At 43.7% G+C, this 22,487-nt stretch overlaps 1 long non-coding RNA gene across 3 annotated transcripts in view; it reads left to right on the forward strand.

Annotated features, from left to right (window-relative positions):
• The first annotated feature begins 17,423 nt into the window (after nucleotides 1-17,423).
• Nucleotides 17,424-22,487, forward strand: part of LOC127059552 (uncharacterized) — a 34,742-nt gene continuing 29,678 nt past the window's right edge. For 2 of the 3 annotated variants that reach the window (XR_007777495.1, XR_007777498.1), the window contains exons 1-3: nucleotides 17,424-17,519; nucleotides 18,623-18,715; nucleotides 19,017-19,303. This is a non-coding gene — a long non-coding RNA (uncharacterized LOC127059552). The remainder of the gene's footprint in view (nucleotides 17,520-18,622; nucleotides 18,716-19,016; nucleotides 19,304-22,487) is intronic. The other variant, XR_007777497.1, reaches the window with a different exon arrangement.

The following is a 22,487-nucleotide window of genomic DNA, read 5'->3' on the forward strand; positions in this document are numbered from 1 at the left end:
CTGCAAATGTCCCTGGCACTGGAGGAGTGTCTCAGTTTGCAGTCAGCTTACTTGCAGCAGGTAATTCCAGGCTCCCAGGGTGATCTTCTGCATCTCTTACTGCTCTAACATGGTCACACCCTGGTGCTTAGCAGGCACCAAAGGAAGTGCTCACTGGCTCCTGCAAGCTTGGTTACCTTCTTAGGAACTGAGCTTATCTTCATTTCAGGGTTGCTTCTGCTGTAGCCCTCTTGATTTTGATAAATTCCAGTTGTGCTTTCAGGAGTTACTGTTGGAGAGGGAGTCTGAAAGAGCAGAAATGTCTTGCACAGGGCATCACCGACCACTGGCATCAGTCCCATACTCTGACAGGTAGCTGCAGCATCCTCCTGAGACATTGCTCCTTAGTTGCTGCTAATACTAAACCTCTTCTCCCTCTCACATGTAATCTCATCACTCTGACAATTGAGCAGCTGCAAGAGGAGAGAGAATCTCCTCAATATTTACAGAAAGATTTTCTGTTTCTGCCCAACAGCAAAAAGCCATTAAGAAAAGATTTTGGTTCTGTTTGTCTGGGCAAGGAATTTGTTTGTGAAACTGAATTTATGTTTTTTTCCTGGCAATGCTCTCTTTTGGTAAATCTTCATGAAGCTGATACTATCATTCCTTTCCCAGTGGCTTCCCATGTTACCATGAACACAGCCTTACAGCCATCCAGCTTTGACAAGGTCCTGGTGTGGGTAACCTGGGGGGTTCCCTCCTCTTCAGCCTGGAGATGAAAAACTTTTCAGCTTCTCAGCCTGAGCTCTCAGTGCCTTTCCAAAGTCCTCCCACAAGAGACCTGGGGCTCCTCTTGTGTTTGTAGCTTCTGAGCTGGAATATGGTACCAGCAGCACTCCCAATGGCTCCGTCCTCCTTGGCTGATGGACTCGCAGGAAGCCCCTGCCAGAGGAGAGCCTGGAGGTGAGCAGGGTGCCCCAGCCAGTTGCAGTGAGGTGGCCTTGGGTGCTGTGGGGCTCTGTCCCTGGGCAGGGGGCAGGTGTGACTGAATCATGCCTCCATCTCCCTTGCTGGAAATGCCTTGAGGGATTTCTGTCACTGCAGAGCTGCAAGGCATTGACTAGCACTGTGCCCTCAGTTAGTGCCTATTTGCTGTTAGGAGAGAGAGGGAAGCATGTTTACTCATTTCTTTCTCTCCTCCTTGAAGTTTTCCAGGAGAAATGGTGCTGGGGCAGGTTGGGAGGTAGGACTGCCAGCACACGTAGGAGTTCTGTCATGTAGAACACAGTTGTTTTGATGTAACATCACAGTTGTTTTGTTTTTTCCCTCCCACTGGTTATTTTCACACATGTGTAAGAGAGTTTGAAAGGAGGTTCTTTCAGGAGTTGCTGTCATGAAAGGACCCAGAGTCAGTGACCATGATGTTGGTATTCATTACCAGTCACCAGTGCTCTTTAAATAACAGACACTGTGACTACTTTGGCATATCCTCAATTAAAAGCAGTGGATCAATTGGAACATTTGAAACCCCACAGTATCATGGATATGTTTGGGTTTTTCAGAGAAACAGAACAGTTAAGGCAATTCAATTCTAATTTGGCTTTAAAAATACTTTGTACATTTTTATGTTCTGTTTGAATAAGAATATAAGAATACAAATATGTATTTCCATGAAAATATGTATTTCCATTTTCTTACCCAGGATATAAATGTCCAGTGTGAAATCCCATAGTGAGCAATATGGTTTCCCTTGGACAGAGTGTCTCAGTTTAAGTGTTGTATAACTCATACTCTGCTCCTGGTGTGGTGGCATAGAAACTGTTCCTTGCATATAGCTTTATATAACTGCTGTATATAACCTGCTATAGCTAAACTGCAGCAATTTAAAAGCAATGACAATTTATTCCCAAGTGTGGTCCCTGATCAAAGCTGGAGTCTCCATTTTAGGTGTTAAATATTTATTCAAAGTGCAGATCCCACATTTCTGGTACTGTGCAGGGAATTTATGATAAAGCACCATTTCAGACTGAACACCAAAATGTCTTCTACACCAGCTTTTTTTTTTTTTTTTAAGAGCAAAGTAATTGAACATAAAATAGAATTAGACCAGTCCTTTTGCCAGCAAAGATGTAGCTAGCTCTCACTTCTACAGCCCAAGTGTGCAGGCCCAGGAGCTGTGGGATGCTGGGTGTGTGCCTCCTCCCCTCGCTGGCTCTCCTGGTGCCTCTCCTGGGGGTTTGTGCTGTTGCTGGCAGAGCTGACACTGCTGTGGGTCTGGTCACTGCTCATGGTCATGGCAGTGCTGTGTGCCTGCTGTGTGCAGCCAAGGACAAAGGCTCCTCTGTGTGACAGACTGAAACTGGACAAGGAGTGACCAGTACAGAGGGCTGCAAGCACAATGGGCAGGGTGAGCACAAACCTTCCACACCCAGTGCAGAAATAAGGAGGGTGAAGGGTGAGAGGGAGGCAGCATCAGAGGGAAACTTCAGCCAAACTGAGGGAAGAATCTGAAGGTGTTTCACTCTCCTTTTGGTACAGGTAGAGCCTGGGCAAACAGGGGACTAAATTTAGATACCTGAAGTTAGCTGAGGAGAATCAATCTGAGTCCAAGGGCACACAGGACAGCTCTGCAAAGGTGGAAACAACAGTGCAGGACTCGTAGCCTTCCATCATTTGAAGCTCAGCATTCACCTGGAGGAAGATTGCCCTTTACTGATCGACCCATGGCACTTTCCACAGGGCTGACCCAGTGCTCTGGCTCAGGTGAAGTTTTGCCTTTTGGCAAAACTGGAGCAGGGTCTAGAGCTGCAGGTAATGTGTCCAACAAAATTATTAGGTTTGGCAGATGGAATCCATTTTCATAGTCCATCATTTTCTTTCTTCTATGAGCCTTATTGTTTCTAATGTCAGTAATACTGGTATGTATTGTTTGCTTCATGTACTGTGCAGTGTGTCTTCCCTGAAAAAACTCTTTCATTTACCTTTTTGTTCTTACACCCATGACATTGAGTCAGGGGAAGAAAACCACCTGACTTGGGGGTGAATAAATGACCAGTTAGCTGAGCGTTGACAAATTAAAGAACTGGCAACTCTTGTTCCACATGCTTGTGAACAAATCACAAAATAATTTAAAAGGGGCCTCTGGAGATCAGCCAGTTATCCCCTTCCTGAAGTGGTGACAGTTAGGTTAGGTTGCTCAGTCCAGCTGAGTTTCAGACATCTTCAAGGATGGAGATTGCCCAGCCTCACTGTTCAAGGAAAGGCAGCAGTAAAAGCATACACATAGAGAGGTGAAGAACACCTCACAACAGCAGGACAGTGCAGTGAGCAGTGACCTCAGCTCTCCAGGATCACAGTCACCACAAATATTTTGCTTACCTAGTTCCTAGTGACACAAAGCACTCCATTTAACTCGGGAGCTTTTCCTTATGCTATTGAACTAACAGGAAAACATGGCAATTTTTAAGCTTTAGGCAGCCTTATTTAGAAGTGAAATTCAAATATTTAACCACTGGATCGTCTCTACTAAATAGAGGTCTCATGTTTGCACAACTAAGGGTGAGGATCATGCTCTGTATCTGAGGAAATTAATGCCAGCTCTGACTCTAAGGATCAAACCCCGAACGACTCTATAGGAACGATTTATCATCACAGGAGTGAAGCATCATCTTCTTTTTTGTGTAGCAGAGGTTAGGACAGAAACTCATTGACCTTCTCCAGGAGGAGAACTGGGACACATTGAGATTCTGATCACTGTCATGTTGTTGGAAATTGAGAGAAAATCCTTTGAAATGACATTGGAGCAGAGCAGCAATAAGCAGCCTGAGAATGAAGCCCATAATCTCTCTTCCCTATGTTGTACATGTTCTTCCTTTAGCTTAGTTTAAGAACAAAATCTTAATTTGTTTGAGAAAACCAACAGTGGCTGCTGTAGTTAATTTATCTGGGGACACACTGGTGCTGATGAGCTGGAGGAGGATGTTATCTCTGTCCTTTTACAAGGAGACAGATAACACCATGATGTATGCAAGAGCCAAGCTGTGGCACATAGGTTGAGAACGAGATAGCTCATTTGATTCCTGCAAAGCACGGTGCAGGCCAGCTCTTGAGGATTCCTGAGGCACAGGGAGCAGTGGGAAATGGAGGTTATGTGTACTTTCATCCCCTTCATCCCACTGCACGTGCCTGTGACAGTAATGACCACTGTGCAACCTCAGAGCAGAGCTGCCAGGAGTAGACCCCCTCCTGATTATCACAGATGCTCCACAGGGTGACTGTAGTTCATTTAACCATTTCATCCTACAGCTGACTTTATGCACAAGGATCTAACAGGTTTCTTTCCCACTTCTTGGACGCAGTGGTGCCCAAGTTTTCAGAGCATGACTGCAAAGGTGTGAATGTGACCCGTTCTGGTGGGCCAGGCTGCCTGTGCAATGGCACAAAGGGGATGGATGAAGAAGAGTTTGCTTGGTTTCTCCTACAGAAGCAGGGAAAAGGGCTCCAGGGATATTCAGCATGCATCTTGCCAGCTTCTGTTTGCCCTGCTAGGAACTTTTTGTTTTGTGTTGGTGCTCTTCCCTGATATTTTTTGGGCATTAAAAGAGTAGAAGGGTGCAAGGCCATAATCGTATTGCACTAAAAAATGTGTTAGGCAATGGGGCTCAACACTGCTCCTTACTGAGCTGGTGGGTAAACAGGAGTAACCAGGTGTCCAGGAGAAGTAGTGCCAGTGACTATTTCAGAGGAGGTACTGTCTGAGAAGTGTTCTCCCTGGGCGAGAGGAGCCCTGCTCCAGTAAGCCAAGGGAAGGTAAGCAAGAGCTTGAGCTGTCTGAGCATCACTTCTGGTGTTGCTGCCGCCCTCCAGACCCCAGGTTACCACCAACCCTTGTGGCCCCAGGCAGGGTTTGAATGCTCTCCTCTGTGGTTAGTAGCTCTGAGCTGTACTTCTCTGGTGGTACTTGTGGTGGTGTGCACCTGAGCCTGTTCTTCTCTGACCAAAACCCGAGGGCCAGGGGTAGGGTGAAGCAGAGGGAGGCTGCAATGTCAGTGTGGCACCTCTTGGGTTAAGTAAGTGTCTGGGTAAAATTGTTCAAAGTGTCTCAGTGACCTGGGCAAACAGCTGTCTGCCACAAGTATCTCAAAAATCCCATTTATAAATGGGACTTGGGGACCTTAGATAAAGGGACACATTTGAAAACTATATCCTTCATGTTTAATGAGCAAGAAATCAATACAACAGGAGCAATCAGAGAGTTTGATGAAGGCATAACGAAATAGAAAGCATTTGCCATCCACTTTCTGGTACCAGTCTACCTTCTGCTCCCTGTCCAGGCTGTCTAAGCTGTGCATGCTTGAAGACTGAGGTTTATTTATTTGTAAATAAATAAGGCACATGCACTTTGGCTGAGGTTTCCAGGTGCTAATAAAGCAAGGATCCCTCATCAGCTTTTGGTTATCAACTCTAATTTTGGTGCATAAGCACCAGAAGAGATGGCACTGGTTACATTTATTCTCTGCTTTACATGGAGAGAAAACCTGTTGCCTGTTCATTGAACTGGATTTACTATATCCCAAAGACTGTGCATGTGGAAGACATGACAACTATTTGACAAAAGGCTCTGCAGTTAAATTCCCCACTTTGCACTCTCTGCTCAAGATAAAGTGACGTTAGCCTGCCAGGAAAAATAAAACAGCAAACTGCATAACTGCACAGTTAATTATAGCTAATGACCAGAGAAATGGGTAACCTTTGGTAGCATGGAATCAGCCAGTGGCTTCCTTGCTTATTTTACTCCTGATGGAAAAAGAAAAGGTAGGAAAAATGTCCTCTGACCTGTGGTCCAGTATTTGCTCTCAGTCCATTGGATAGCATGTTGTGTCATATCAAAAGAGCAGTGGGTTGTGACTGGATGTGACACTCTGGGTGTCAATAGAAAATAGTCCTGCAAGGCCCCTGTTGTTCTTACCTTGTTAGCTATCAGAAGAAAAGACATTTTCAGAAAATTCCTGTTTTCTCCTTCTCAATTATTTTGAAACACCTCAGCCCTAGACCAAGTCTGGAGCACATGGGAAAAGGCATTGCCCCAAATGATACCCTCCTTATGACCAAAATTCCAGCAGAGGAGGGCAGTAAATTCTGCATGTGCTAAAAAATGTGTTGAAGAGTAGAGCTGCAGAAATATTTGAAGTCTATTGTACTGCAATGTCTCCTCATCTATTAATGCACCTCAAATGTAGCCTGTCAGCTCGCTTTAGCTCTGCAGTGAATCTTTTTTGTCATTCTGGAATCTGTAAATAATGAAGGCCATCTATTAGGAAAGTATCAAATGTCTTTTTTAACCCAAGTCATAAAGGAGTCCTGTAGGCTATGATTTGGAAAGGGTCTGGGCTGCTCTAACGTGTTTGAGCCCTAATGTGATAAAATGAGGAGTTATGAGATGTGAATCTTAAGTTCAATCTCAGTGTTGGCACAAATGAGACAATGAAAGCATCTGTCTGATTAGGCAATTGAACAAGGAGAGGTGACTCAAAATATCCCTTCCATTTCAATAACTCCTGTGAGATTAGGGGCCCTTTGAAAACCATGTCAAACTCCCTTTTTCTCTAATACACCTGCATTTAATTGAAATGCTATGAAAGAGGATGAAGGCAGTTGTAACCTGAGCAGCTTTGGGTGCATTCTGGTGTCACACCAGGACTTTAAAATGGTTGAGGAATTAGGAGTGACAGACTAGTCCCCTGAGCAGTTGGTTTTTATACCCCATCTTTGTGCTTTCCAGGTCCCGCTGTGTTTCTCCTGTGTGGTGCAATGTATTTTGTGGGTTAGCAAATCCTCTGGATAAGTCAGAAGTGCTGCTCAGACAGAACAGCAAAGTGAAGCTCAAGGTCTTATCCTGAATTGCTGGGTAGGGGATGCAAGATAAACTCAACTCCAATTTCTCCTACTCCACCCTTTTGGTGCAACCAGATGTGCTGCTGTGATTGCCTTCACCAGATCCCTCAGCCTTCACAGGAGGTCACAGGCATCCCTGCAGGGATCATGCTCTCTGCTCAGTGTCCCCTGTGCCTCTGGTGCTGCAGGGAGACTGCCTGGTAGGTGAAGTGGGAATGCAAAGGGGGATGGTCCCCAGCTCTCTCTGGACGATGATGCTCCACACTCAGAACACTCAGGTGGCAGGACAAGCCTGGCTGCCCCTCAGGAAGGGTGACATGCTGGTAGCAGGCAAAGTAAACACAGAAAGGGCTCTGCAAAGGAGGTCCCCAGGTTGCTTATAAATGTGTCTCTCCTTGTTCCTCTATGTTACACTGAATTATTTGTCCTGGTTTAGACACGGAATAAATTGCTCTTGTTCTCCTGCCTTACGCATTGTGTCCTGAACATCTTGTTCTAAGGGCTTTAGGCTGCCTATAGCTTCTGGCAGGGTGAACAAATAAAATGGGTAAAAAATGCCATAAAATACCAAACAAAATTTTCAGCTAGCTCCATTCTGCTGTTTGTACTTGGCTGGGTTATATCACTGTGTTGGGTTATGTTATTGTGCGAATATATTGTGCTCTTTGGACGAGGCTGAGTCAGCGCCGCTCCAGGGCAAAGCTTCGTACAGGATTGACAGAGGCTGCTGTGCCAGGACAGGGTCAATTCTATTGTCCAGTTTGAGTCCTACTTTACTGAATTTCCTGGCAATGCAGCCAGCATATCCCAGGAAGATCTAGAGAACATCTGCAGCTCTTGAGCGGGGCCTGCAGTAGGCTCAGCTGTAGACACTCAGCTGCAGCTGAATTGAACAGAGTGGATCAGGCAGGATGGAGAGAAAGCAGAGATCACCTCTGAATGCAAGTGAACAAACACATGATGGAACCTGTCAGAGACAGAGGTCCTCAGTGGACAGACAGCAAAATAAACATAAAGGAGCTGGGAGACTCACAGTCAATGTAAGAGTGCATTTTGTCCCAGTTAGATCCTAAAGAAACACTTAAATGTTGGAATGATGCTATGTGAAATGAATTTAAAATCTGTCTAATGAGTATTGTGCCCAGTGAAGTTCTCTCTTTAATCTACAAGCCTCCCATAGTCTATCAGTCTATCTGCTGATTTTTTCCATTTAGGAATTCCCATAATGAGCAAATTGTATTCACAGTTCTTGTATTGAATATTGGTCAAAACTTTGTTTCTACAACTGCAAATGTTCATGAATTCTGTATAAAGCCAGCTTTTCAGTGAGAGCAATTTTTTGTACTGCCTTAGAAATAACCAGTTAGCATGTTTTTAATGTGCTTGATTATTGCAGAATGTCCATAGATAGAAAGAAAGAGGATGCTAGAGAAATCTACAGACAATAATCATTAAGGATTTGTTACCACAAATTGAATGAATAAATTTGAACAAACTCAGCTTAAATTCATGAGTCAAACTGGTACTTTCACTACTGTAATGGTCCAGATACTGTAATGCTTACTCTGTAGAGTGCCTTTGTAAAGTTAGGTGGAATTTTATCAAAGCTAGGATATGTAAGGTGAAGTTCATTGTCTGTTATTTATTTATAAAGAAACAAAAATGTGCTAGTCCCTTCAGAGTGCAAACAAACAAACAAACAATAGCTATTCCCTGTACTAGAGACCTTATACTCTACTCTAGACATGTGAAGAGGAGTGAGAGCATTACACATTGCAGAAAGAAGACATTAAAAGACAAGTTTTATAATGGGAAGTGGGTAAGGCTCTGTTGTTCTGTTACATACATACACTTTTATAGGCTTAAGATCTTGAGGTGATGCAGAAGGCAGTGAGTTTTGAGAAGACATGTTGCTAAGGAGAGATTATTAAGAATTTTCCTCTTTTGATTCTTCAAGTGTCACTTCCTGGTATTGTGACAGGAATGCTGGTCTGTTTGTAGCAGAGGCTTGGCTGAAGAATCAGTGCCACACTGGGCAGAAGCTGAAGCCCAAGGGGATGAATCAGAGAGTGTAGGAGGAGCCCAGCTGTGCCCTGCAGGCTGGCTGGTCAGAGGGGGGGGTCCTGTGCCCTTGGGCTGCTCCACCCAGGTGTCATGGGGATGATGCTCTGAGCTGCTGTGTGTGTGATCCTTAAGGCAGGAATCACTGGTCAAAAAAGGACTTGTGTGCCACAATGTTTTTGTGTGTTCTGTGGTTTTACTCGCTGTGCCTTGGCAGCTCATTCCAGAGCCCCAGGTCAGGGTCCTGTCTCTCTGCAAGGTGCAGGGGAAGATGGAAGAATGGATGGGCAGGAGCAGGAGGCAGCATGCTGAACAGGCAGTAGCTTTGCAACTTAACACAGGTCCCTTCAGATGGGGACGTATTTTAAATTGTTGCCTTCTCTGGGGCTTGGTTTTTTTTCTCAGAGCTAAGGGAAGCACATTTATCAGTCTGGATTTACAGTTGATAGCTTTTCCTGGAGGCTACTACTGCAAAAATAAAAGGAGAAGAGATCAATTTTTTACTTTATTTTACAACCCAGTATGTGGGATGAGATGCTCTTTCTGTTCTGCAGAGGACCAAGGCCAAACTTATCCTTGTCTGATGAAATTCAGTCTATTTATCTTCATCATCAATGAGGGATTTTTGTCCTGTGCATGAAAACTCATGGGATGAGAGAGCACACAAGTGAATGCCAGTGACACTTGTGTTTTCACTTGAAAGATTTGGGTTCCTGTTTTGGCTATATGAATGCTTTATACATTAATGCAATGTCTGCTTGACATGAACCACCCTGAATATGCCCCTCTCAGCAAGCCTGGCAGCTGGGCACTTGTAGATAAGGCTTTTCCACTGGGAGATAGGGAATACATCTGAATTAGGCTTAATTAAATTTTACTTCCCCTTGTTTGCAATAGCTTCACATTTTTCACAGATAGAAAAAGGATAGTGATGTGTTCTGTTTAAAATACCCTTATGCAATTAAATATTATGGGGGAAATTTCCTGTTTCTGTATTATGGCACTTATCCAGTGCACCATTAAGGCACATGCACTCATGCAGGGCAGCAAAGATGGTGGGGGCAGCCCACCAGAATGTGGCAATTTATGTGCTATAGCAGCCATTGACTTAGATAATTATATTTTTTCTGGTGTAACATGCTTTTTCCTTTATCTTCTATCACAGATAGATTAATCATGGAACATACAATTGCAATATATTTTGTTTTACAACTACCTAAATAGATGGCTGACTTCCTTCCACAAAGTTTTAGGTATAACAGTTTCAACATTTTCTTTTTCTTTACTCACCCTTAAAACAATGTGTCTTTTAAGTCCTTTGAAACCATCTTTTTGCTTAGTTTTAAAAAAATAAATGTTTCTGCTTAGAAGAATTGTACAATGCATCAATTATTGTACAATTACAATACAATTAAAGTATTCAAGCTAAAAAGAAGCAGTTTCCTGATTTCTTTAAGAAATAAGTTAAGAATTCAGTCAATTGTTCTTTATTTTATTTTGACAGTGTTGTTTATGCTGATCAGCGCTGTACACTCCATGGGTGTTGCCACCATAATTAATTTGGGAAGGATATGTGTGTGGCTCAGTTCAGAAGATGACACTTGTTCACCCCACTGAGGACTGGGAACCTGCTTTGTCACCGAGCAGCTCCATGACCAGAGGAGGAGCAGCAAAGAAAGTGGCCAAACATGGTACCAAACCAAATGTTCTGAGGAGGATATGCAAGGCCTCCCTTTGTAATGCTTTGGTGTAGAAGTGTTCCTCTACCTGAGCAAAGACATTTCTCTGTTTTCTGTCTACCAGCTCAGCACCTCTGGCCCAACATGCTGCAAACAGCTCTTGCACGGGCTGTCCCTCCTCCATGTGGCTCCCCAGCTTCATCCATCTCTGTGCCAAGCTGGAGCTACTTTTGATGCTTACTTTTTTTTCTGAGCTGCACCTTTCCTAGTCTGGAAAATCATCAGGAGATTCCCAATGCTCATCTCTCCTTGTGGCTCGGTGCATGCATTTACTTCCTGTAGATTTCCCCTTCTATTTGAAGATGGAAGAAGCTCAGTCCTAGCAGTGGGCTTGTGCCAGTTTGAGTTTGAAGCAAACAAGGCAGTTTTGTTCCCAAACACCCATAAACACACTCCTGTCCATTTGACTGTCTCTGATGTCCCTCTCTGCTCTGTCACTTGAATCTCTGTGACGTGGGGACACCACTGATCAGCAAATTATCTTCTCTGTTTATAATATCTTGTGTATTATCTGAGGGCTATTACATGAGTCAAACTGTTGTGCATGAGGCATTTGCCAGGCCTTGATTCCACCTTATAGGAATAATGGGCTGTGGTCCTAAATAAGCAGAAATAGTTCACCCCAGTTTTGATGATGAATCCATTTTACTTACTGATGAGTCTATTTCACTTACTGGTGACTTAACTTTGCTGTCACTTTGCAAAGTCTTACTTGTACATTTCATTCACTGTTGACTATTCCCTTCAAATGTAAAGACACCCAACCCCTCCTTTGTCCCTCTCCTTTGGCTTTGGGAAGGGACATCTAGAGAAGTAAGGACCCAAACTTAATTCTTTCTTCTTCCATCCGGCAGTGCTAGTGTTGCTGCTGGTGATGGTCATTGGTCAAGTCAGGATATCGGGTTTATGTTCCTAAACCCTGGAATTCACATGCATTTTTTTCCCACTGCAGAGTGCTTGGATTTTGTGCTAAAACCATTTTTTAGCACAAAAAATGCTCTCCTTTCATCCTGGGGACTCTTCCAGCTCCCCAGCCCCAGGGCAGCTGTCAGTGTTGTCTCTTGAATGTTGAAACCACAGTTTGGTCCAACCAATGTAATCAGGTCTCTGGATTATTATCTGAACCTGGCCCCTGCTGCCCTTAAGCCCTTGCTTGTCCTTGGCAGCATTGCTTTCCCCTCTCCTCTTTGCCTTGCTCTGAAGTCAATGTTGAACTGTACTGTTGACCTTGACATATCATTCTTTAATTTTAGAAAAGCTGCAAAGCTCCCAGCTCCTGTGTTTTGAGGGGGCAGCAAATGCCTAAACCTGTACCTTTTACAGGCACAGACACAGAGGAAAAATATTTTCTACTTGTCTGTATTTATTGTCTGAAATGCAAGGAGAGAGTACTGCAGTCCTTCACTATATTGCCAGCAATACAAGTTTTGCGGTGAGCTCCTCAATTTTCTCTTAAACTACCCCTCATATTTCTTCCTCATCGCCAGTTTTTTAAAGGGATCATTAAGTTCCTCTCAGATAGACTCTTCTGATGTTGCAGCATGGAACCCTTCTGCTTTATTGCACTGCTTCATGATGTATGGGCAGAAATTCTGCTTACCAAACAGGAGGTGAAGGGAAGCCCTGGCTCTGCCGTGCTGTCGTATGTTGCAGAACCCACTGAACACTCCTTAACACTGCTTTAATGCAGGGGGGGGAAAAAACCCAACCATATATATTTTGAGTGGTTTGAAATTATTCCAAACAGAGAGAAAAATCAGAGCTGTGATGCAGCCGGCAAATGCCAAGCATTCCAGGTCCTGGGACTGTCCCTGCAGGGGCCCAAGCAGCCGCTTCTACCACCTGAACCCCGTGGATAATGCCAAGCATTACTCATTAGCCAATGCATATTTCACCTGAGGGGGGAAAAAACAGGAAGAAAGCACCTTGTGAATTTAAAGATCAGAGCCACTATTGGAGAGGTTTGTAGATTTTGTCCCGAGGGTCTGTGATTGGGGTGGTTGTAGGAGTTATGTGTGAGAAGCACCGAGGTGTTCTGATATTCAGGTGGAATTGTTTTGACAAGTCTAGAATTAAGTGAGTGAGGAAAGGTGATGAAACAAAATTTCCCTCAATGAAATTAAGGAACTTATTAACTCAGCAGCTTTGGAGAAATACTTTCAATCTAGATGGACACCTGACAAGAGCCCTATCAAATTTTCATAGATACAATTAATTCCTTCCATTTAGAAACACTCAATTAGAAGTTTCCAATTAGGTTGTACAGTGCACCAATAAAGTGCCATTAGCCCTCCAAACCCCTGCTACTGACACTCAGGATCTGAGAAGGAATGATTAAGCAGCTTGGTCTGAAATGAAAGTAGCTCACCTAAGGCAAGCCTGGTGCTGATGTGAACACTTTCCTTTTTTCTTTTCTTTCCAAAGTAGATCATTTGAACAGAGGCACATGGAAGTGCTTTGCATCACATCACAAGCAGGTCCAGCCTGTGGTGAGCCATCCACAGGACAGGGCTGCTGAGCTCCTTGGGAACCCACTAATCACTGGCTGGTGGGAAACCTGCTCCAGACCTGGCCTGGGCTTCCTTGCACAGTGCCACATCCTGCAGCACAGTGTCACCACTCTGGCCTTGCCAGCACTGTCCTTCCCAAGCCTCCCATCTTTTTAGAAATGCTTGGAGCCCCAGATCCCACAGTGGGATCCCATGATCCTACTTTTAAAAACACTCAAGTGACTTCTCTGATTTAAAACCACCCCTTTGGTCACAGCTTTTCCTCACTGTTGGCCTGAGCTGGTACATTTTTTGGTTTTTAATGGGTGCCTGCACTTTTCCTTGCATGTAGGGTGGGTATGAACAGACCTCAGTGAAAGCCTAGTTCAAAGGTGTATCTCATAGAAGTTGGTGGAAGAGGTGGTCTTTTCTCAACTAAGGCAGAGAAAGTGTGTGCTTAGGGAACTGAAAGTGCACTATTGACAGATGGCTTAAATGCTCATTATTAAAGGCCTCGGTGAAATGAGGGAAGGGGAAAGGGAGTAAGAGTCCAGGCAAGTGGTGGCTTGAGCAAGAGACTCCCTTGGGATGTATTCTGCTGTTTCACATCTAGGAGGCACTGACCATGTTAAATTACTGCTTAAGCACCTGAGCAGGTCTTGTCAAACCTGCTGGTTTTGGCTGGGGTAGAGTTAGCTTCCTTCACAGAGGCTGGTGTGGGGCTGTGGTTTGGGTTTGTGCTGAGCAGAGAGCTGATAACACAGAGATGGTTTTGTTATTGCTGAGCAGGGCTCACACAGAGCCAGGGCCTTTTCTGCTTTTGTACTTCCAGGCTGGGGAGGGGCTGGGGGTGCTTGGGAGGGGACACAGCCAGGACAGGTGACCCCAAGTGACCAAAGGGACATTCCAGACCATCTGACATCATGCTCTGTGCTTAAAGCGGGGGAAGGAGGAGGAAGGGGGAAACATTTGGAGTTATGGTGTTTGTCTTCTCAGGTAACCATTGCATGTGTTGGTTCCCTGCTCTTGTTGGGATGGCTGAACACTGCCTGCCCACAGGGAATGGTGAGCTAATCCCTTGGTTTTTTTTGCTTGCATGCATGGCTTCTGCTTTCCCTTTTAAACTGTCTTTATTTCAACCCATGATTTTTCTTTCTTTTACTCCCTGATCTTCTCCCTGATCCTTCTGGTAGGGGAGCAAGTGAGGCTTGGTTCCTAGCTGGGGTTACACCCCAGCATCAGCTTACATAGAAAGACTGGGGGGTCACAGGAAGCTTCTGGTGCAGACAGAGTTTGACACATGAAAATACCTGAGCTAACTTGGGAAATCTGGATTGCTGGCCTGCCTCTCTGGGATCCATCCTGGTGCCAACAGGATGACTTTGCCAAATGTACTTGGAGGCGGCTCCATGCTTGATGTGTGGTATCATTAGTGGCTCAGAAATGGATGGAAACTCCTCAGTTAATGCCAATGTTGAAATTTGGTACTCTGAATGTCCAAACTTCTACTGAAACTTTGAAAAAGTTTGCTGAATGTGCCTCCTAGTAGATATTTCAAGGTAACATATCAAGTGTTTTTAATTAATTGTATTTCCATACACACAGAGATAGCATTCTCCATTCTGAATTAATGACCTGTGAAATCCTGAGTTTAAATACAGAGGTCATTTGTAATTTACTGGAGGGCAGAAAAAGCATCAACTCTCCCGTAATGATTCCACTGTTTTTTTATTTCCCTTGACCTCAAACAACCAGAAGGATTTTTCTCTAAAAAACCTTTTGCTTCCAGTGATGAGACTCTGTATGTTGAGTTTCAGCTGTGATTGAATTTATACTACAGCCGAGTTATAAACCCTCAAAAATAGGATTTATAATGGAAATTCCAAGTGCAATCTTAACTGTAACAGCCAGCTTTATACTCAATACTACTATTAACATTCTTCAAGCCCAATGTTCAGGATGAGTCATACTGATCTAATTCTTTACATAACCCTTTTCTTTTCTGCAGCGCAGGCCTACTCCTGTAATTTCCAGTCATATGCCAATGGATACATTCCTTTAATTTGGGGGCACACAGGACACAGCTGATACCCAGTGCTATGGGAATAGACACTATTTCCAGCAGGGGCATGCCCTCTACACATGTTTATTCAGTTAAAGGACAAGTTTTGAACAACTTTCCCTGGCCTGAATCATTAATGTATCTGTTGCTTGTATAATATCTATGGAGCCTTCTAGTTCTGTTTTTTAGTGCTTAGATAATCAAGCAACATTTAAAATTACTACAGTGAACAAAAAGTTTCAGGAAGCTGTGAAAGTGAAGATAAGAGAATTGTAACCCCTTCTGCTTCCTACCTGTTCTTTGTAAAAGAGAGGTGAAGAATAATTGGCATCATGTCCTGCCTCAGTGAAGAATATGACATGCACTGTCCTCAGTGGTGCTGTGCTGCTATAAATGCATAAGGTGATCCTAAAAAGGGAAGGTGAATATCAGGGATAAGAACAATGGTGATGAAATCACTTTGCTTTTCCTGGTCCCTGCACCAGAAGATTTGATGTTGCTGGCCAGAATGTAAAAATTCTGGTTTGTGAGTATTATGGAAGTTTTAGAATTTCACAAGAAAATACAACTTAGACTTTGTGTAAAAACTCATGAAGACAGCATCTAAAACAACTAGCACTTTGGGAGGAGAAGGACCAAACTGGCACTGTGTCTGAGAGTGGAATCAGCGGGTGAAAGAAAGGCTCGAGTCCCACCATTCCCTCATGGCAGGGCCTTGCCTTCCCCTTGCCTCTGCTGCCTTGTGCCAGGGAGAGAGTGAAGTATTTATCTGCTTATATGAAGTAGATTGCTCAGGTGAGATTAGGAAGCTGCCTGAGGCTGTTGGCTCCCCTGTCCTTGCTCCATCCATCAGCAGAGGGTGAAGGGAAAGAGGAGGTGCCAACAATGGGCCAAGCTGTCAGGAGCAGAGCACGAAGCACGGGGCAGCTGGACATCCCTCTCCAAAGAAACACTGGTTCATGGGAACTTGATGAGTGCCTGGAGAAAATCTGGCAGTATGGTCCTTCAGTTCAGTCCTGCTGCAGCATAGGCAGGCCCATTCCCTTTTGCTGCATTTGTCCTTTCCTCAGATAGAAAAAGTTTCCTTGCAGCCCATGCTGCCTTATCCTGCCATTAGCTGTGCCTGTGGGTGAAGCATTCTGCCAATTACATCTGCTGGTGATGAGCTTCTCCTCCCACCCACGGGCTCACCAGGACCTGTGCCTGAATGGGGCTGCAAATCCAAATGCAGGTGACACTCTGGGCATGCCAAGAGCTGACAGCAAGCTGCTCCAGCATCGAAGCAGTGTCTGTCCTCGGCAGGGCTGCACACTGCTCCTTAAAGCCTTAATTCTCATAAACTGCTTCTGACAATCAGTGAAAGTAAACAGGTAAAGCAAGCCTCTCGTGAGCAGGTTTGTGTTTTCTTTCATGGGTCACTCTGCTGTGAATTTTTAGGGGTCTGAAAATTGGAGAAGATTGACAGCCACAGGATCGCTTCTGTAAATGGCCAGAGAACAGTCAGGGAAAAAAATGTCCATATTCTTTCCACCTCTTCAAAACTGAGACATAACTGGTGTTTCAAATCCTTGTGGAATTGAGCTTCTTTTAACATAATCAATTGGGAAATTTTAATTTCTTTCTTTAATAGGTCATATTATCATAATTCAAATTGCTGTTCTCCCACAGTTTAAATATATTTCCAAATTTATCCCTGTGATCTTTTCATCAACTTTTTCAGATCTGAAGTGTCAAGCCCTCTGGGAAAAAGAGGGTCACTAACACTAATATTTGATTGATGCAGTAACATTTCCACTTGAATTTCTATTAAACTGGTTTTACAGGGTCTTGAATACACACATTAGTACCTGATTTTTAGTTTAAGCTCTATCTCTCTGGGTGTTGCTTTTGAAGGTATAAGCATAAGAAAAACTTTACTTTCTAGTTTTAAAAATAATTTTTCAGACTGTTGAAATTATTTGTGATGTTGTTATGATTTTCCAGAGAAGAAAAGTACTTTTACATATTTCTGGAAAAACTTAGAGAAGTATATGATTAATAAAGATTTGAAAGTTATATTTGAAGTCTCTTGGGTATTTTAGGAAAGGCTTATACTCTTCCAAACAAGTCTTTCCCCTCCGGGGCACAAAATTTCTCCAGCTATCTCACCCACCTTGATGTTTGCTTCTTCACATGTCTGTGAAAAGTTTTTAACCTCTTGGTTGCTCTTAGCCAAACTCAGAAGAGGAATAGGCAGCTCATGGGCCCCTGAAGAGCTCTGCAGAGATGGAGGATTCCTTATCCAGGGAAACTCAGGTGACCTGTAGGCCAGGGGCAGCTGCCAGCATCCCATGGAGTGGTGGGTGGCACATAAGGTCTTTGTAGGAGGAGAGATGTGGCTGCTGTGCTTGGGGTAAAACATTGTGGACCACAGCAAAGGACACTGGGCTGGGACAGGTCTAATGCAGGAGATGAGGGGAATCAGAGCTCTCTGTTGTAGGTGGTGTCAAATCAGCCTCTGCCAGGGACCACAGACTCCTGCCTGAGCCACATCTGTAGAAGTCTCCCGACTGAACTCGACCAATGAAGAATAAAACAAACCAGCCTTTAGGAGCCCTTGCCTGGCTGGATGTAGGTTTTGAGTTGAAATGGTTTTTTGGCTGCTATGAGACTACAAAATGCCTTTTTCCTAGAAGGAGGACAACATGTACATATTTTCACAATTAGTTTTGGAGGGTTAAAAGAAAGGGCTTGAACAGGAAAACTGCATAAAGCTATGCAGAAGGGCAGGCAGAAGACTTCAGAGTACAGAAAGATCACACACGCCACCTCTCCCCTCTCCCTGTGAGTGCTTGGTGAGGCCAGCCAAGTGTTGGTGTATTTACTGCACTTCTTATCCCTGAGTGATTTGTTTTGGCTTACCACTCCAGCTCAGCCAGGAGCTGTCACAGATTTGGGAGGAAAAGGTCTTTGCTCTAATTGCAATAGACTCTGCAGGACTGGAGATGGGGCTTAGATAGGAGCAGGCATGTTTTGCTTTGTTGTTTGACAGGTGTCCAAGGGATTTGGAGATCATACAAGGTTTTTGGAGAATCCCACTCTGGACAAAGTGCTGTTTTAGCCTTTTCCAGGAGAAGCCATATCCATCTCTCTGACTCAAGTTTGGTGCTGACAAGCTGCCTTCTTGGCATTAGCACCCTGGAGCCTGACACAGTGTGGGGGGTCACTTTGCAGGGGTGCAGAGGAGGAGTGATGGAGATTCATCCTCCTTCTGCTGCCAGATCTGTGCCCTCTTTCCTGGCTCCTCTTTGCCTGTGACTGTCACGGTGCAGACTTATGGCTGCTTATACTCTCTCATATATCCTCCTTCAAGATCCTTGATTATAGGTACTTAAAGTTAATTACTGTGGATTTTATAGGACTCTGGGACAAGATAAAGGAGAATGACAACTAGCAAGGCAAGTGGCCCTTCCCCTGCTGTTCAGGGAAGACTTAAAGGTATTTTTTAACAGGTAATTTATGAAACTGTGATCAGATTATGCAGCTGTTTCCTGCAATCTCAATATCATCCTCATGAGAACACTACCAATAGGACTTGGCAGTAAATTTCTGGAGATCTCTTAATAGTATTAGTCTTTCTGCATATGGGAAAAAGTTTTCTGATGTGAATAAATTTATATTTTTCCTGATGAACAGTATTAATTTCAGACTGTTTCTTTAGTTTATCAAAATTATAACACATTGTCACGCTGTTCTACTAAACATCTCTGGTTACTTGCAGCTTTTCTGTCACCACTTCTTTGTTGTTTCCAGCTGGAAGTCACCTGATTGAACTGATTTTCTTACTGTATTGAGAATTTTATCATGTAAGATTTACAACTTAAATTTATATTATTGAGAGAAGAAAAAGAGGAGAAAAAAGAAATCACATGTCCAAATTGCAAATTCCTGGCAATTTGCCTGGAGGAAGAGGGAAGGCACAGAGGTGTCCAGCTGCAGCTGCTGTGGCCTGAATGAGGACTCTGCATCTCATTCAACACTGGCTGAGATGAAATAGAAACTTCCATTCACCTTATCATGGAATCAATCTGGATCCTTTGGTAAGTAGCCTGTTTCAGTATAAGAAATGTCAGAGAGAAGGATAAGAAATCTCCACTGTTCTGTGATCTTAAAGCTCTTTTTAAAGATATTTCTGGTGTGTTGTCTAGAAAATGTTTATCATTTATAAGAAGAAAGTTTGATTAATTTATTTGTGATTACCAGCCTCATCAAAAAACTTGCTCTGCACTTGTCTCTGAATAACACTAGGTCATTTAGAAATTCAACTTACTGTTTTATTTGTTTTAATGTCAAGAACCACTAATAATTTAAAAAAAAAAGTTCCATCTCTGACAGAAGTCTTTTAGTGGGAGTTCAAGTAAATTATTCACAAATCAAATGATGATTTTATTCCAGTGGGAAGGTGAGAGATTGCATTATTCATTATTAATTCCATAATACTGCACAGCACTTTATGCAAAAAGAAAGAAACCATCAGTTGCAAAGAACAAATGCCTCTGGAAGCAACATGCACATGGAGATAGGTAGAAAGGGGCTGTGGTGAGCCTCAGGTCTTGTGCATATCCCCTTCTTTCTTTTCTTTTTCTTTCTCCCACTTTGTTTTCTGTCCCTCCCTGATTTCAAGCCCACCAGTTTGGAAAGGACAATTTAGATTAATAACTGACCTAGAAGAAAAGGGCTTTGGAAGACAATGGAGAGATGCAGATGTAAGAGTGAAGCTGATCCTCAGGACGTGCAGGTAGCAGCAGAGAACAAGATTAGAGGCAGCTGCTCAGGAGGGAAGGAAACATGAATTGAACAGGAAGAAAAAGCATGAGGACTGGAGATGTAGGTCATGACCACTATTTCTGCTCTCTTTGATGCATGAGCAGGATCTGTGTGGGACACAGAGCAAAGTATGAGAGGGGAGTCAGAGGCTCTTACAACCTCTAACAAGCAAGGTGCATGTTACCACCTCACAGACAAGATTAATCCTGGATCCTTTCCCACATTTATGCCCTTATTCATGGACCCATACTCCCTATCAATCAAGTAGGATGTTCCTGTGAAGGGAAGGCTGGCAGATCCCCCCTGGGATATCTACAGCTTGCTTCTTGAAGAGCAGGGTGGAGTGATGGCCTCCACTCTTCTTCATCCAGGGCAGCCCTGGCAGCAGGAAGGAGAAGGGTGGTATTAACCAGACTGTGACAGAACTACTACTTCAACATAAAAGTAAAATGATTTTCCTATTTCTGCTCTGGTTCCAAATAGGATAACTCAACTGTCTCTTTCTGTATCAACCCATCTTCCTGGAGCTATTTGTTTTGTGACCTTTGGGATAAATACAGCTAAGTATTGCAAATGGATGTTGAAACATTTGTGCTCCAAAGGGGAATACTGAGTTTTTGGTGAAGTGATACTGATTGATGAAAACCAAGGTCAAGGTGCCTCTCTGTAGGCTCTGGTATTTCACTGGCCTCCTAGAACACCTGGAAATATGGCAGCAACACATGATGAGGCCTCATTAATATCTGGTGGATGAAGCTTGCTCAGCTTCTCAATCAGCATGCAGTGTAGAAATTAGAGATTTGGGCAATGGAGGAGAAATTAGTTTGTCTTATTATATGTCTTGCTGTATGCTAGGAAAGGCAAAAACAAGGGAGTGTGCTGTGCCACATTTTGCAAAGTGACATGGTTTGTAATGGCCCATGGGAGCTCATCCACAGCCTCAGGTCTGCCTGACCAATGCTCCATCTCCTGACCAGAGATTCATTTTTCTGGTTGAGGGCCACAGCAGGGACTCTGTCCTGGACAGACCTCTGGGCACCAGCACAGCCCAGAGCAGATGCTCAGGCACTACAGGCAACTGGCTGGGCACCTGAATATTACTTATTTATTGACTTGCCCATGGTGTTGTGCCAATGATGACAGGCATTTGGGCAGCTCAGCAACATGGCATATTCTTGCAACTTACCAATAAGGAAGGAAAGGAGGATAATCTATCACAGATATTCTCTGTGGGGTTTTTTTGGTTTTGTTTTATTTGGTTTTTGTTGCTGATTATTTTTGTGGTTACCCAACTCCTCAAATACAAGGCCAGTCCCCCCTGTTCTGTTTGGTTATTTGTGGCATTACCTCCTCGGTAAAACAAGAAATTCTGCCTGTCAGAACTTGCCAGGAATGCCAGGAAATATTCAAATTTCTCTGCAGTTTTCATAAATCAGCCATCATTGCTCATGGTGAAATATGGCATGGAAAGTCATATTCAACAAATACAAAAGAAGGAAAGCTTCAGCAGGCACCTCTCTCTTACTAAACTTCATGACTTTTCTTTTACCCCAGGAGTTAAAGAGAACTTCATGGTGTTTTTTTTTCCCACTGCAATGGTTGTAATTTGAATTTCTGAGCTATTTGCAGATCAATAAATTGTGTGTTACTGCAGGCCTCTGCAGAAAAACCTGGGATGTACAGACCTGCAGAGACAGCAGTGCTGGGGCCTCGAGAGCCTTGAGGCAGAAAGGCTTGTTTGCATCAGCCTGCTGCCATTCATTGAGAAGATGCAATTATGCAGGGACAAATTACCCTCCAAGAAAACAATCAGCCCCAGGAGTTCTTAAACTGATTTTATTTGAAAACACAGCTACACACATACATATGATCACTGAAACCAAAAGGATTTCTACATAATTTCTGTCACTACAGGCAAGGGCTTCTTGATGGAAAGTGGAGCCTAAAAATAAACCCACACCACATTAATCCTAGGTCTTGTTTTTTGAGGAGATTAAACTGTTTCTGATGTGCATCCAGGAATAAGCTCTAGCAACAGCCAAGAGACTCCAGGTGGCTGTCTGCTCCCCTGGGCTGAGCAATTCATGATAAATAGGAAGTGATGTTGGCCAGGGAGAAACTGCTGTTCTGAAAAATTATTTACTGCCATTATGGGGTTGACCCAACCTCCACAGACCAGTCTCTGGATTCTGTGCTTGCTGTTGTCTTTGTGTTGCCATTGCCTGGCGATGACCCCTGTTAACCTTCTCAAACCAAAGTGCCAGTCCCCTGGAGGGTATTACCAAGGTGCAAAGCTCCAGCTGTGACACCCATGAAGGACAGTCATGTCTGCACAAGTTTGGGTTGGTTGTGCTTCCTATGAGGAAATTAAGAATGGTCATAGCTGTCCAAGAAGATAACTATTTCTCTTGGGGGTGAGGATTGGTTAAGGATACTCCTTAGAGGTTGCTACAAGGG

The sequence above is a fragment of the Serinus canaria genome, chromosome 1, assembly GCF_022539315.1.
Source record: "Serinus canaria isolate serCan28SL12 chromosome 1, serCan2020, whole genome shotgun sequence".
Lineage (NCBI taxonomy): Eukaryota > Metazoa > Chordata > Aves > Passeriformes > Fringillidae > Serinus > Serinus canaria.